At 61.1% G+C, this 13,910-nt stretch overlaps 1 protein-coding gene across 11 annotated transcripts in view; it reads right to left on the bottom strand.

Moving 5' to 3' along the window:
• MEF2D (myocyte enhancer factor 2D) overlaps window positions 1-5,459 on the bottom strand; it is a 75,604-nt gene extending 70,145 nt beyond the window's left edge. For 8 of the 11 annotated variants that reach the window (XM_056510034.1, XM_056510023.1, XM_056510030.1 and 5 more), the window contains exon 1: window positions 5,378-5,459. The gene's annotated coding sequence lies outside the window, so the exon portion shown is untranslated. Of the gene's footprint in view, window positions 1-4,927; window positions 5,018-5,377 lie in introns of those variants that run through there. The other 3 variants (XM_056510028.1, XM_056510026.1, XM_056510024.1) reach the window with 3 other exon arrangements.
• Window positions 5,460-13,910: the final 8,451 nt, after the last annotated feature.

Raw genomic sequence — 13,910 nt, 5'->3', positions numbered from 1 at the left:
GGCAGAAGGAGGAATCCCACCAGGAATCCTAAGATGATCTCTTGGCAGCCCTGGGGTGGGCTCAGGTCAGGACCTGGCCCCACAGGCAGCTGCTGCTCCCCAAATCTCATTACTGCTTTTTAGGGACGGAAAAAAAGGTAAAACAATGATTTGGGAGCCATGGATTTGTCCTGCCTCCTTCCAAAAGGAAAAGGCTGATGCAACAGCAGTGCTGCAGTGGGAGGTCACCCCTCCCACAGCCCCCAGCCCCCCAGGCGTGCCCCAAGCTGGGGGGGCTGCAGCCATCTCCTCCTGGAAGCGGTTTGGGGTTTGTGCCCGACGCCTGCAGGAAGCTGTTTGAAGCTCTGGAAAGAGAAACAATTCCTCCTCCTCCTCCTCTTCCTCCCTGGCCAGAAATAGGTAATTTAATTACCCCCTTTCCAAGCCCAGCCAGCACTGACTCAGGACAGGAGGTGGGAGCGCTTCCACCCTGCTCGGGCTGCTGCCCAGCAGCTGCCCAAAGCCACAGAGCACGGCTTTGACCTTGAGCCATTGTGCCAGCAGGACAGGGCACAGCCAGCACAGCAGGGCACAGCAGGGCACAGCCAGGGCTCAGCTCTCTGCTCCCCAAGCAGTGCTGCTCACCTAAAGCAAGGAGGGTCAGGCCACGGCTGTGCGACCCCTCCACGCACAGCCACGGGCAGGGCCGTGCGTGCCTCCAGGAAAACCAAGGGCTAATTGCAAGCTGGGAAATCCTACGTGTCCTGCTCGGACAAAGAGTGAAACGTGCAGTCTGGCTGCCTGGGGATGGGACACCGTGGTGGCTCCTGGGTGGTGACACATCCCAGCACAGGCACCATCCCACCCTCCAGGACACCCGCCCGGCACGGCTCCGGCTGCTCGGGATTTGGTAGCACCACGTGGCACTGGAGGGGCACAAAGCTGGTTTGTGGCAGTAGCCAGCACTGGCAACAGGCCCCAGCAGCTGTTCCAGTATTCCAGCAGTCAAACACAACCAGGACATCTCCCAAAGGGTGACACAAACGGGTGGCAGCACCACCACCACTGCATGCACCTCATCTCACTGTCCCCTGTTATACACGGGAAGGTGTTCAGGTGCTCAGAAGTTGCTGTGTCCCCCCAGCCTTGTCATGACCCACACAAAAAACAGGACAAGTTTCCCCAAAAAACAGCTCAGAGACTCAAGGCCCCCCATCTTTTGAGCTCCCATAGAAGAGAAATCAAACCTAGACCCCACTCACCCCAAATAAATCACTCCAAATTGGACTGTTTATCAAACCTTTGCTCTCAACGTGGGCACTTTAGGAATTTTTAAAGGATTCAGACTCTTGTCTGTTTTGCAAGCAGTGGGGAGCTGCAACAGGGAGACACTGAGAGTGAGGGTTAAGGAAAAATTAAAGAACCACAAGCAAAGCAAAGTGGAGTGCAAGATGCAAACCGACAGATCCAGGGAGGCAGAGCTGCTGGCAGGCAGACGGCGAGATCCATCTTGAAAGCAAAAGCAAACTGCTGCTCACACAGGCAGAGGGAAAAACCTAGAGGTCTTCAGCACTGCCTGTGCTCTGATCAAACAAAGTGATTAACAAATCTCAGCTTTTTACTGAAAGCTTCTCTAATTAGGGGAAGAAAGGAAAGGAGAAAACAAAACCAAACCCCTGAGAGTTGCATCGAGTGGTGAAGTCCCAGACAGTGCTGATGAAGCTGAGAGGGGAATGCACCCCACAGTCCTGCTGGCACAGGGAGGACACCCAGCTCTCACCCCGTGGCACCAGCACAGCCACACATTTCCATGCCTCCCCAGCCTTCCTCCTCCTCCCCTTCCTCCTCCTCACTCGCTTTCTGCTCCCCGTGTCGGGCTCAGCAGCAGAGCTGAACCTTCCCGGGAGCAGCACTGTCATCTACAATAGAGTCACCTCTGAACTCGGGACGGCTCAGCCTCCAGGAACTGCCAAAACAGCGACAAAAATAAGAAAGAGCCCCTGGCCCGAGGAGTTCACCCTCGGAACAGATGGGACGGCGGCGGGGTGAGGCAGGGGAGTATTTTTAGCTCCGGTTGCAGCCGGGGAAGTCCGGCACAGCACCGCCAGGGCAGCCCCACCGCCGCCCTGCAGCTCACCGTGCCTGGGTCACCTCCCTGTGCACTCCCGGTGCTAAGAGGATTTAATGGGATGCTGCCTGCTCACTTCCTGAGCCTCAGGCAGCACCTTCCAGGCCAGCTCTCACCATCACAGCTCCACATGCATCTCACCATCGCTGCCAGGGGCACCCAGTGGGGCACCAGTGGTCTGGGGAAACGGAGGCAATGTCAGCAACCGACACCCCTGTCCTTCTTTTCCTTTCATTCCCAAAATGTCCCTGCAATCCACCAGAGCAGAGATGCCACACAGCACCCCACGGCGGGTTCCTCCCAGCAGGCTCCAGGCAATGCCAGCCTGACCCTGGGAAGCACTCTGGCATGGAAAAAAAGAGGGAAAAGCAATTTCTGCCCCTCACCACAGATGCTTTTTTAGGTCCAGATGACTCGCCCAGGGTGCCAGATGCATAGCTTGTAGCTGAGCTCTCCACACCTAGCTGAAGCCCTCCCGTTCATCCGGGATGTGCCAAGCAGCATCTCCCCCACCCTCACGTCCATCCTTCCTTGGTGATCCAGGGCCTGCAGCAGCAGGGACACCTCCCTGGCAGGCAGCTGCCAGCAGCAGCCCCAGCACACGCAGCCCACGGCAGCTGGGTCCCGCTCCCGGACTTTTCGTCCGACACTTTCGGCTTTGTTCTCCCTCTCACAAAGCCGACGTGAGGCTGCCCTGGCAGCACGAAGGGACCTTGAAGTGGATGCAGTTTATGACCATATTTAGGCTCCTTTATGTTGCCAGAGTCACAGTAAAGGGCTGCAGCATTAAATGAGACTCAGACCCCACTTGTTTCACTTGGCAGCCTGGGAAAAATCCACCCTGGGTGACTCCAGCACCATCCATGCCTCCGCCCTGCCCGCTCAGGGACAGCACAAAATAGCAACAGCCCTTCCCAGCCCTGCAGTTGCACTTCCCAAGTGAGCCAGGAGCCCCACAGCAGTGAGGAGGGGGGGATTAAACACATTAACCACCTCCCCCATTCCGAGAACAACACCAAAGCGTGGGGAAGCAAAGGGATGTGCCCAAGGTCACCTACTGACAAAGCCAGCACTTCCCAAGGTCCCAAGAGCCCCCCAGCAGGACTGAGCACACACAGGGACGTGACCACTCAGCACGAGGAGCCCCCGAGCTGGCTGTGCTGAGGGAGAGCCCGGGCAGGAGTGCAAGCCCTGAGCCACCTGACACAGGAGCCAATGCCCCTTCCACATGAGCACATTAAATCCCTGCTGTGGAGGAGGCACCAGCGAAACCCGAGCAGTGGCCCCACTGCTGCGGGGACATTGGCCACCTGCTCAGAGCCAGCACAAGTGCAGATGCCTCAGCTTGGCAAAGCCTGACAACTGCAGGGACTGAAGGGCAAGGTGGTGGGGGTGGAAAGGAGAATTCATGAGGCCCATCCAGAGGTCTGTGACCTTCAGGAGCCCGTGGCACTGATCCTGAGGGCAGGGCAAGCAGCTCGCTGTGGAGATCCAAAGAGACAGGGGCAGCTCAGCACCCCCAGGCCAGGACCACCAGCACCAATTCAGCTCAGGGAAGGAGAGAACATAACCAGAGTAACCCTCACCTACACCTAAAACCCGCACCCCTGGCCTGATGAGCGTTCCAGTGGCATTGAGGCCGGCACAGCCCCTTCCTCATTAGCAGCAAGATTTCAGGCTGGCTGTCCCGGGACAGCAGATTGAAAACACCCACCTTGGTCAAGCAATGCCAGCTCAAAAATCCACACACAGCCAGGCACCGTGGGAGAAGGGACTTTGGAGGGAGAGGATCCGGCCCTCCCGGGGTGGGAGCAGGCAGAGGTGCTGAGCTGAAGTGCGATCTGCACCAGCACAGGTGTGTCTGTGGCTGCCCAGACCCCTGCCCGCAGCAAGGGGGAGTCACCAGCCAAAACTGCGTGGCAGCTCCGACACTTGTGGAGGATGGAGAGGAGGGGACAGCCCAGCTGCAGGCCGTGCAGACCTGGGGGCACCACGGGGCTCCACGGGTGCAGGGGGAAGAGCTGTGCGTGTCTCACTGACCCCGTGCTGCTCTTGCGCGTGAGGGGAGAAAAGGAAAATAAATAAAAAAATATAAAAACCAACGACAAAGCCAAAGGGGTTTGGGAAGCGAAAAGCTGCAGGCGAACCGGCGTCACAGATGCCGAGCAGCCAGAGATGCCGGCCGCGCTGTCACCGCATCCCCGCTCAGCATCGCCGGCGCCTCCGGCCAGGGAAGCGCTCGGCACCCCGGGGAGGCCGCGGCTCGGTGACGCGCCCTGGCCCCACCACGCTGCCCGGCTCCGGCCGCCGTGGGATGGAGCTGGGCGCTGAGCCCCCCCGGACAAACAATCCCAGCTGTCGGCTCCGGAGCCGGCTCACGGCCAAGGCATGGACGCTCCAGGACTCGATTTACCGCCGGCTCTCCCAAAATCTGCTCTTGCCAATCAAACCCGGCACCCGGAGCCTCGCCGGCGGGTCCCCCCATAGTGCCCATGTCATCCTGCCAGGGAGGGCACCCCCAGCCCCCGGAACCCACCGGGCCCTGCTTCTCCCGGGTCCCGCCAGGCCGCAGCGGGTCTCACCCGGGGGTGGACGCAGTGTCGCGGGTGGGCTCACGATGTGTCACCACGGGGGTCGCACGGGCACGCTGCCCACCGCCCCAGAGCGGGGTGCGCACCCCCGCCCCACCGGCAGCACCCAGCGGGACCATCCCCGTGTGCCGCAACCGGCACCCGCATCCACCCGCGTCCCGCATCCACCCGTGTCCCGCACCCTCCGCGTCCCGAACCCTCCGTGCCCCGCGTCCCGCGCCGCCCTCACCTGTCCCCGCAGCGCTCAGGCCGAGCCGCCACCTCTTCCCCTTCCTCCCGCTCCCTCCTTCACCTCTGCACCATTTTGGTGACGGTTTGTTTTGAAGCCGAGGGGGGAGGAGGAAGGAGGGGGGCGCGGGGGGAGGATGTGCCGCTGCCGCCGCCGCTGCTCCCGCCCCCGCCCAGCCCCGCGCCTCGGGGCGGCTCCGTGAGCGCGGGGCTCGGGGGGTGCCCCCGTTCCCCCACCCCAAGCACCGCCGGGACGAGCGGGGCTCCGCGCCCGAAGGCCGCCCGGGGAAAGGAAGGGAAGGGAAAGGAAAGGAGGGGGGGGGGCGTTCTCGGAAGTAGCGCCAGAATCGCGAAACGTTAAAAGAAATCAAAAATAATTAAAAATAACAGATAGAAGGAGGGGGGGAAAATAAGCCGACAGCGAAGAAGCGCGAGAGCGGGAGGGACCCACCTGAGCGGGGCGCGGACCGGCCGCTGCCGGGGCTGCGGCGGAGCCGGCGGGGAGCGACCATGGCCGGGCCCGGCCCAGCGTCAGGGGCGGCGGCGGCGGCGGCGCGGCCAATGGCCGGGCGGGGGGAGCGAGCGGGCCGGGGTGGGACCGGGCCGAGGGGGCTGAGCCGGGGGAACCGGGGGGGACTGGGGGGGACCGGGGCCGAGGGGGGGAATCGGGGGGAACGGGGGCCGTGAGGAGGCTGAGCCGGGGGGGAAAGAGCGGGCCGGGGTGGGACCGGGCCGAGGGGGCTGAACCGGGGGAACCGGGGGGGACTGGGGGGGACCGGGGCCGAGGGGGGGAATCGGGGGGAACCGGGGCCGTGAGGGGGCTGAGCCGGGGGGGAGCGAGCGGGCCGGGGTGGGACCGGGCCGAGGGGGCTGAGCCGGGGAACCGGGGGGGACTGGGGGGGACCGGGGCCGAGGAGGGAAACCAGGGGGAACCGGGGCCTAGCGGGGCTGAGCCGGGGGGAACCGGGGCCGTGAGGGGGAACCGGGGAGAGACCGGGGCCGTGAGGGGGCTGAGCCGGGAGGCACCGGGGCCTAGCGGGGCTGAGCTGAGGGAGAACCAGGGCCGAGGGGGGCTGAGCCGGGGCGAACCGGGGCCGAGGGGAGACCAGGGCCAAGCGGGGCTGAGCTGAGGGGGAAGAGGGGAGACCAGGGCCGAAGGGGGTGAGCTGAAGGGGAACCGGGGCCGAGGAGGGCTGAGGGGTATGAGCGGGGGGGAACTGGACTGGAACCGGGGCTGAGCTGAGGGGGAACCGGGGCTGAGCCGGGGGGGACCGGGGCCGAGGGGGCAGAGCTGAGGGGGAACCGGGGCCTAGCGGGGCCGAGCCAGGCCCGGGGCTGTGCTGGGCCGGAGAGGGGGAATCGCCGCCGGCCGGGCCGGGACCTCCCCTCTCCCACCCTGCGGGTCTGGCCTGGCCCCACTGGTTTTCCCCAGGGTGGGCAGCGGTGTCCGCCCAGCCCCGGCGTGGGGCGTGGTGGGTTCTGCCCCAGCTTCCATGGGGGGTCGGGCTCAGGACAGTGTGTCAGTGGGGTGCAAGTGTCCTTAAAGCTGAGATGAGCTGCCTGTGAAGGTCCCAGTTGTGCTGCCAGGATGCTGGATCCAGCACTGGGATGCAGTGGCAGGTCCCAGTTCTGTGTCTGGCAGTACACAGAGCCCTCGTGGGTGCAATGCTGTTTGGTGTGCCTGGACACAGCCCAGTGTGCTCCTGCCACAGTGTCCTCACTGTGCTGGGCTCCCTGCCTAACCCAGCCCTTCCCACAGCACCAATCCACCAACCCTGTGCTCCTCCAGCATTCAGACCCTGCTCCAAGCCGGGGCTCTGCATTCCCAGCTCCTAAAGTAGCTGCAACCCAGGTAAATCACTCTGTGCTACCCGCAAGAAATCCAACAGGTCCAACAGTGGCTCCTATCTCTGTGCCAGGACAGTTTGGGGCTGTGAATTGGAGCAGGGATCTGGTTTTTAGGGGTTGGGTAACTGGTTCTGTCTCACCACCACGTCCAGTGCTGCTTATCCCCAGCCTCAGTGCAGGTGGTGCTGGGCACAAGCATCCTTGGGGCTGGGGGGGATGCAGCCCACCCACCCATACCCCAGGTTTGCACTGAGTGGCGTGGTGGGAGCTGGTGATCCCACTGGATGAGCTCTCCCACCGCTGGGAATGCTGGAGGAGTGCCATATGGCAGGGCTGGGGGTCAGCGTGGGACACAGGTTTTCCTTTCCCAGGGACACATGTGGCATGGCAGGCCTGGGCACGCTCCCACGTGCCACACAGAGCAGTAAAAATAAAAATCAGGCTGGTGTGGGACTGCTCCTGGCAGAAAAAGACTGGTGGCAGGGGTCAGAGCCTCCATGGTAGATGTTTCATGGGTTCTCCTGACTGGCAGAACACAGCCCACCTTCCATATGGTGACGTGGAGCCAGCACGAGTCTGGTGCAGCTCCAGTGCTCCATGAGAATTCTGAGTGATGGCTCTGCCACGTACAAAGCCACTGTCCCAGCTCAAGGGGGGCTAGGGGCAGTGACAGGGATGTCCCAGCCCTGTTGGGTCTCATTCAGCTGGAGCACTGGGAACAGGAGTGCTCCCAGTGTCACTGGAGCACAAAACCAGCACAGGGCAGCTCCTGGGCTTGGGGACAGTCACCATGTTTTCAGCCAGATGATTCCCATAGCAGCACGTGGTCCCCCTGCTCTGGCCTCCACAACACAGGGCACTGTTCAAGCCCAAAACACCCAGTTTCCTCCCCAAACACCTGGGGTGACACGGGATGGGGATGGGGTGTGCTCCCATCACAGCCAGCTCTGCCCTGAGCCCCATCCCAGGCTGGGAGGGCAGGAAGAAGTTCCCTGATGCCTGTGACTCAGCTGAGGGGGTTGTTTTGCAACACTCTGGGTGTGGGAGGCTCCTGGTGTGTGGAAAGTAGGCGGCAAATTATCCAAATTACCCGAGGTGTGTGGTGAGCTCAGGGCCCGGGGAGGCTGGTGGTGATGGACCTGCACCCCTGCTGGGGTAGGGTCCCACTGCAGGGCTCTCAGCGAGTGCTTGAGGCTGGGATAGTGACTGGGATGAGCTTCCCCATGGACCGTCCTCACACTGAAAGGCAAAGGGAGCAAAGGCACAAGGGCAAGAGGCAGCGGTGGTCTCAACAGAGAGGATTTGACCAAGCATCACTGGTGGCATGGGCACCTCAGCCACAGCCACCCCTCTGACTCAGTGACACAGTTTCCTGCTGGCTCCTTCCCCCATCCCAATATGTATTTCTAGTGGACTTTTCAGTGTGTTTGGCTTTTTGGGGCTGTTTGTTGTCAGTTAGTTATTTCATTATATTTATTGTTAGAAATAAGGCTATTTTTAGCACACTGTTGGTTTAGATAGAGATGGTATTAGTCATCTCACCAAGAGCTGTTTGCAGTCTCTCCTCAAGGATTCTCTGGGGTTTGTTTTCCAATCAACTGAGATCATGTATCCAAAGAAATAAAAAATAAAAATAGTCAGAATAATACGCAGCAGCCGCGCTCTGGTGCCTCTCTGTGAGTTATGGGATGAAAACGAGGGAAGGATCCAACCCAGGATATTTATGAGACAAAGACAAGAACATTACTATGAACCTCAAAGTATTTTGGAAAGTCAGTTTGAGCTGCCTTTTTTTTTTTTTTTTTCCTTTTTTTTGTCTCTTGGGAACTGAATGCTGAGTAACTCCCTTCCCACACCAGGCTGCTGCTTTGTACAGCTGGTGTGCAGCCTCTTGACAGTGGAAACTGCTTTCCCTTGTCCTATGCCAGCAGGAAGGAGGCAGGACTCCTGGGTCCTCCAAGATATGCAGCCACCTACACCCTTCAGGCTATTAAAAAAAAAAAAAAAGGCACCCAAAAATCTAAAGTGGGGAAGACATTTGTTCCTTTTCTGCACAAAGCTCAGGGAGGGGAGTGGGGTGAGGGCTGGTGGCACAGCCAAGGGGCTGAGCAGCATCTCCAGCCCCTTGCCATGACTTTTTGCCTTTCTCTGCCACTGTTCCTCCCTCTGAGCCAAGGGGGAGCAGAGTCCCCCCTGGGGAGACTGGGGTTGGATGCAGGGAGGAATCAGAGCTTGTAGCTCGTCGCATCTCTCACTGGAGTGGAAGTGCTGCTGCCAGCTTGTCCTGGCACTGCCCTTGCTATGCAGAGCTGAGAGCGAGGGAGGGGCATGGGGGTCCTGTCATGCCACATCAGCGGGACCCTGGCCCGGGGTGGGGCTGGTGCCCCGGGAGCCGGAGATGCTCCCAGGGGTCACTCCCAGCAGAGGGACAGCCCCTGGTCTGTGCCAGCCGAGCCCAGGGCACAGCCGAGGACAAGAGCGGCACACGTGTGTGCCAGGCCGGGGGGGCGGCGAGGAAGCGCCGCCTTCAGTGGCCCCCCCGCCCAGCCCGGCTTGGCCGCGGCAGGAGGATGAGGAGGATTACTTGCCGAGCCCCCAGCACATGCCGGGGAGAGGGAGGGGGTGGAATTCTTCTTTTAACAGTGGAACATCGCACGGACCAAGCTGCTCCAGGGCGACCCTGCAAGGCTGGCAGCGGGGTCCGTCCTGCCCCGGCCGCGCACCCCCCGCTCCTGCCAATGCTCCCTTCCTCCCTGCCCCCCTTCCTCTCCAAGTCTAAATTCTCCCACAGCGTCCATTGACGTCCTGCCTGCGTCACCGTCTCCAGCACAACCAGACAGCACGTGGGAGAGGCAGGTTAAAGCGGCAGGGCCCTGGGAGGGCTCCAGCTGCGCACCCCACCGGGGGCTGGCACCCCGAGCCCCCAGCAAAGGGGTCCCGGCTCCATCACCCGGGGCAATCAGCGCAGCTGCGGGGCTGGCACCCCCTGAACCCCCAGCAAAGGGGTCCCGGCTCCCGCAGCCGGGCTGTGCACCCCCTGAACCCAAATAAACGGAACCCGGCTCCCGCAGCCGGGCTGTGCACCCCCTGAACCCACAACAAACGGACCCGGCTCCCGCAGCCCCCGGCAGCTGTTTATTGCTTCACCCCGGGGCAATCAGCACAGGCTGCGGGAAAATGAGGCTTTTTCTCGCTCATCTTGCACGGGAGCGTGAACACATTTTTGCTTCCAGGTCCATCCTGCATCCCCCCCGCCCCCGCCGTGCTCCAAACCCACCCAAATGGGGACCAGCAGCGCTGTTGGCCAGGGAAGGCAGCTTGCATTGGACGTGCGAGCTCCGCGAAGCCAGAGCCAGACTCGCGTGTTTTTTCCCGGCTGCTGGGCCCCCAGCCAGTCCTTGTGCCTTCACATCTGGGCTTCGCCTCTGCCCGAGTTACGGTGCAGCTCAGCTGGGCGCTGGGGCTGGGAGCGGGGTTTGCACGCAGGGAAGTGCCAGGGCTCTGCGGGGCGTGGGATGCAGCGAGGTTTGCGAGGGCTCAGGTGCGGGGTGCACTGACTTCTACAAGGGCTCAGGTCCCTCCCCCGAAGCCCACTCATCATTTCTGCTCCAGGATATTGCCTGGCAGCCTCAGCGCTGCAGGACGTCCCCGTGGCTCCGGAGAACACCCCCACCCCGAAGCACAGCCCTGCTTCCTTGCTCGTGTCCGTGCTGCAACACGGGGGGCTATTTTTGTCCCTTTCCTTCTATTTATTGTGCCGGAGCCGTGTGCGGTTGGAGAAGGCTGTGGTGTTTGCTTTGTGATTGCTTCCTTCCCGCCCATAACCTTTTGCCTTAGAACGGGATTCGCCCTGATCCTGGACCCAAGGCCGGGAAGCCTGGGCAGCGTGCCATGGGCGCTGGCACTGCGAGGCTCTTGGGGGACAGAGATTCCTGGCTCTGACCCTGGTTTCGATGCAAAGCTGAGTGCAAACACACCGCCCTTAGCTCCCCATGGCACAAACTGCAGCCCTGAATCTCCTCCCCCCGAGCATCCCCCGCCCAGAGCCCTGCCACGCTCGCAGCCAGCCTGAGCAATGCTCAGCCTCCAAAGGCACACAGATGGGTGAGTGGGAGCAATGGTGGTGAGCCCTCAAACAGGAGCCACCACCAAAGAAAGAGGGGAAATTAAAATAACTCGAGTTGCAGAAAGCACCCTAAGTGGGGCCACCCCTTATGGCCAACAGGCAGAGGCAGCCCTGAACGAGCATCCCCAGGGACAGCAGCACAGTCACTGGGACAGACCATCCTCATCCTCCTGACACACCCCTCAGGGTGTTATCCAGGGGAGAGCTGTCGGTCCTGAGCTGGGCTACCATGTCTGCTAGGTTTGCAGAGCACCTGATAAATCCAAGGGGGTGGAGGAGGTCCCACTGCTGTTGTAAAGCATTGGTGTTGCTTTGGCCTGGCCACTGGTCAGGACTATTTGCCAACAACCCCAGCACCCTGCTGAGATCTGCTCACCAGGGCTGACACTCTGTGGGGTAACCCAGGGCCAAACCCTGTCCAAAAGAGAGCTTGGGGCTGTTGGGGATTGAGAAGCTGGATGTGACCTGGCATTACCAGCTGGCAGCCAATACCAACAGTGCTGTCCCACATTTATGGGGCTCATCCCACAGCGTGGGCATCACCTGATGAGGGGATTCTGCTCCTCTGCTCAGTCTGGTGAGACCCCACCTGCAGAGCTGCCTCCAGCTCTGGGGCCCAGGCACAGGAAGGACATGGAGCTGCTGGAGCGAGTCCAGAGGATGAGATATTAGAAAGAAATTCTTCTCTGTGGAGGTTGATGAGCCCTGGCACAGGTTACCCAGAGAAGCTGGGGCTGCCCCATCTGTTAAAGGTCAGAATGGACAGGGCTTGGAACAACCAGGGATAGTGGAAGGTGTCCCTGCCCCTGGCAGGGGGTAGAACAAGATGAGCTTTAAGGTGCCTTCTAACCCAAACAGGTCTATAATTCTGTGATTCTGCAGGCAGCAAACCCAGCTGGGGTTTAGCTCAGCCCAAGCTGGCAGCAGCTTTGCTGGTCTGTGTTGGTTTCCAGCTGGGACAGCAGCAGTTCCTGGGGCAGGAGAGGCACAGCAGAACCCCTCACCTCCTGCTGCTGGGGGTTTATCAGCTAGGTAAGCATCTTTTAGCACCCAGGAGGCTTAAGCCCAGCACAGTGCTTATCAGCTAATGGAGTCTGGGAACACTTTGGAGCACCTTGCAATTTTAAATTAGCTTGATCTCTCCTTTTTCTTCCCAGCAAAAAGCTGCAGCCCCGCTCTGGTGCAGGCAGTGGCTGCAGCAGCCAGTGGTAGAGCTCCAGAAGCTCCCCAAGCATCTCCTCCATGTGTAGGAGTAGCTGCTGACTAGGAGCAGCTCAATTCCAAAACTCCCAAAAGTCACAAGCCTCCAGGTCTTGCTGAATCAGTGTGAGATCCCGAGCAGCTCAGAGAAAGCAGAGACCCGGGTGTCTGCAGGCAGAACGCGGGTGCTGAGCACAGGTGCCTCCATCCCCTCCTCGGGATGCTCTCAGTGATCCCTGCACACGGTCCCGGCCCGCATGGAAGGGCCCGGCTCCTCCCCATTGCCCAGCCAGTTCCACCCGCACAAACTGAGCCCATCGCGCACGAAAAGCCTCTGCTGGCCGAGTTCCCTGTCCGCCGTGGTCAGGGCTGGGTCCGACCATGCCCGGCAGGATGGAGGTGCGGGGCTCTGCGGGGAGGCTGGTCCTGCCGCCCGGGGCCGTGACCCGCGGAGCTGGGCCAGCCTGCCCTCGCTGCTGCTCACTTGATCCGTCTCCTCCCCGCCTAATCCGCGCTCCCCTCCCGGAATCCTCTGCTCCACTTTAATGCCAGAGCTGGCCCGCAGCCACTCGGCTCCGAGGACGAGGACGCCTTTTTTCCTGGTTATGCAACGCACGGCTGAGCTGTTTGCCTTTCTCTGGGAGCAGTTTTGGGAGGCTGGGCTGGCCGCCCTGTCCGGGCAATGGGCGGCTCCTGGGATGCCCAGACGGGGATCGAGAAGCTGCACGCTGCTTCTCCCCGCCTCCCTGCCCCGGGGCCTGCTGCCTGTTCCTAATCCATTCCCCTTCTCCTCTTCCCAGGTATCCCCCAGGGCTCACCTTGCTCCCTACATGGCTTCTCCACGCTGCAGGAGGAGCTGTGTGTGCCTGGCACAGTGAATCCTGCCACAGCATCTCGGTGAACCCTGGTGCAACATCCTCACAAACCCTGGCACAGAATCCTGCCATGGCATCCCGGCTAACCCTGGCACAGCATCCTGGTAAACCCTGGCACAGCACCAAATCATCCTGGCTTACCTGCCATGGCATCCTGGCTATCCCTGGCACAGCATCCCAGTGAATCCTGCCACAGCATCCTGGTAAACCCTGGCACAGAATCCTGACAAACCCTACCACAGCATCCCAGCATCTTAACTATCCCTGGCACAGCATCCTGGCTAACCTTGGCATAGCATCCTGCCTATCCCTGGCACAACATCCTGCCTATCCCTGGCACAGCATCCTGACTAACCTTGGCACAGCATTCTGCCTATCCCTGGCACAGAATCCTGGCTACCCCTGGCACAGAATCCTGTCTAACCCTGGCACAGAATCCTGTCTAAGCCTGGCACAGCATCCTGGCTACCCCTGGCACAGCATCCTGCCTATCCCTGGCACAACATCCTGCCTATCCCTGGCACAACATCCTGCCTATCCCTGGCACAGCATCCTGGCTAACCTTGGCACAGCATCCTGGCTATCCCTGGCACAGCATCCTGTCTAACCCTGGCACAGCATTCTGCCTATCCCTGGCACAGTATCCTGCCTATCCCTGGCACAGAATCCTGGCTAACCCTGGCCAGAATCCTGGCTACCCCTGGCACAGCATCCTGACCTAGCCTGCCATCCCAGTTCCCCTGCTGGTTCCCAGCCAGGATCATCACCCCCTCAGTGTGGCAGTCCCATTTCACCCTGCAGTGCCAGGGTGCTGCTGGCACTGAGTCTCATTTTGGTTCCCACATCAGTCAGAGCACTGTGAGCCCCTCCAAGCACCACAGCCCCGAGTTCCAGCACCCCAGGGCTGAGTTCCCCCAGGCCAGGCCTCCCCTCTG

This window comes from Oenanthe melanoleuca, chromosome 25 (genome assembly GCF_029582105.1).
Source record: "Oenanthe melanoleuca isolate GR-GAL-2019-014 chromosome 25, OMel1.0, whole genome shotgun sequence".
Classification (NCBI taxonomy): Eukaryota; Metazoa; Chordata; class Aves; order Passeriformes; family Muscicapidae; genus Oenanthe; species Oenanthe melanoleuca.
Note: the sequence above shows the minus strand (reverse complement) of the source record. Positions and strands in the feature narration are given on the sequence as shown.